The sequence below is a fragment of the Molossus molossus genome, unplaced genomic scaffold (genome assembly GCF_014108415.1).
Source record: "Molossus molossus isolate mMolMol1 unplaced genomic scaffold, mMolMol1.p scaffold_m16_p_7, whole genome shotgun sequence".
Classification (NCBI taxonomy): domain Eukaryota; kingdom Metazoa; phylum Chordata; class Mammalia; order Chiroptera; family Molossidae; genus Molossus; species Molossus molossus.
The window spans coordinates 47,078,536-47,080,850 of NW_023425401.1; the positions used below are offsets into that span (position 1 = coordinate 47,078,536).

Genomic DNA, 2,315 nt, shown 5'->3' on the forward strand with positions numbered 1-2,315 from the left:
TAATTTCTTACTGAAATGTTTTGCTGTGTTATTTAAAATATTCAGCTCTGGTTCTGGTTTAAGGTGGTAACACCCTGACTCACCTTCTACCACAGACACATTGGATCTACAGCTACAGATAGAACAGTTTTCTCTGGAAAAAAAAAAATCTAAAAACTAGCTTACCAACTCCTACATATTAGACAACCAAGCAAACACATTTGAGATCTTGCTTCCTGGCTATGTCATCAGTTTGGGCTCAAATAAACTCATAACAATTCTCTACAGGTTTGGACATTTTTATATTGACATCAGTACTGGCTTCAACAGTGGGCTTGTGCTAGAGCAGTCTTTGGACTTCAGCATGATTACTTCCCAGCTGCTGGCTAATGTGGCAATTTCAGTTTTCTGTGTCTTAAACACCAGCTCCCTGGACACCCTTATTGCAGCTGTTTATAAGTATGCAGTGATATTGCCTAATGACACCCTTCCACCATTGTCCCGTGAAGAGGTGTTGGTGTTAACAAATCTGGATCTTTTGGAAAGAGTGATCATATCAGCAGCAAAACAGGGTGTGCATATTATTGTGACTCCAGAAGATGGTATTTATGGCTGGAACTTCAACAGGGAATCGATCTACCCATTCCTGGAAGATATCCCAGACCCTTGTAATCATGGCCATTACCAATAGAACACTGATGTGGTGTTTGACTCTCAAAGAAAATTGGTGGCATGCTACCATAAGTAAAACCTTTTTTGGGGTGAAGATCAATGTACCCAAGGCACCTGAGGCTGTGACCTTGAACACCACCTTTGGAAGGTTTGACATTTCCACGTGCTTCCATAATACGCTTCCACAATTCTGCTGTGACCCTGGTGAAAGATTTTCGTGTGGACACCATACTGTTTCCCACAGCTTGGATGAATGTTTTGCCACATTTGTCAGCTATTGAATTCCACTCAGCTCGGGCTATGGGCATGAAGGTCAATTTCCTTGCATCAAATAGACATCACCCTCAAAAAAATGATAGAAAGTGCCATCTGATTTTTCAAGAGCATTTCATTATGATATAAAGACAGAGGAGGAAAAACTTCTCTCACTGCTGAATTCCACCCCAGACCACCCAGTCATGGTGAATTGGATTTCTTATGCCAGTGATATAGAAGCACTCTCAACAAGAAACAAGGAATTTAAAGGCATTGTCTTTTTTTATGAATTCACCTTCTTGGAGCTCAGAGGAGTCACAGAAAATTACAGTTTGTCAGAAAGATCTCGCCCTGGCCAGTTTGGCTCAGCAGTTAGAGCGTCGGCCTGCAGTCCAGAGAGACCCGGGTTCGATTCCCGCTAAGGGCGCGTACCTCGGTTGCAGTTTGTCCCTGGCCCTGGTTGGTCGTGCAGGTGGCAGCCACTCGATGTGTTCCTTCACGTCGATGTTTCTCTCTCTCTCTCCCTTCCTCTCTCTCCCTCCCACTCTATCTGTACAAAAAATAGAAAAATATCCTTGGGTGAGGATAAAAAAAAAAAAAAAAAAAGATCTCTGTTGCCATCTAAGCTACACGATGCCTGAGAAGGGAGCCTACGAAATGCATGCTATGGGGGCATTTGATGGACAACACACTGTGGAGGGAGCTACCATGTACAGATCCATACTCTGTTGAAGTGTAAAACAACAAACTCACACACCTGTGGTCATTCAGCCAACACTGCTTCGGCCAGGTTTGACGTGTTCTTCCTCAGTGGCATTTTTGGAACCCAGTATGTCTTTTCTGAGTGCCTTTCCAGGTGTTCCTGGGTGGAATTCAGCTGGCACCTGGAGAACTACAGGTGTCAAATGATGGATGCTTGTTTAGCCTGAAGCTGCCATCTAGACCTGTCTTGACAATCACTCTCTTTGGGAGGGTATATGAGAAGGACCACACAGCTAATGCTTCATCAGACCTCATGGCATAAACACTAACAGTAATGCTCATAGTTATAATATCTGTGGTATACTCATTAATTTGGTAGCATTTTTTTATTTTCAATAATTAAAAAATGGATGGATGAGAAGATGGGTCTGAGCTTTTGATGTTAGTGGTTATGATATGACCTCTGGTGTAATAGAACTACGGAAAATACAAACACACACACACACACACACACACACACACAAATATGTGTGTGTGTATTTAATTTTATTTAGACAACCCCTCCCATACCAGACCATATAAGCCAGATATATAGTGACATTTCAAAAAGGCAAATATGTAAAATGAGGATAATAATTGTACAGACCTTTTAGTTTTTTTGGTGAGATTAAGTAAGTTAATACATTTAAAATGCTCAAACAGGATCT

At 41.7% G+C, this 2,315-nt stretch overlaps 1 pseudogene; it reads left to right on the plus strand.

Moving 5' to 3' along the window:
• Positions 1–217: 217 nt before the first annotated feature.
• On the plus strand, positions 218–1,987 carry LOC118620209 (annotated as a pseudogene).
• The last annotated feature ends 328 nt before the right edge of the window (positions 1,988–2,315 follow it).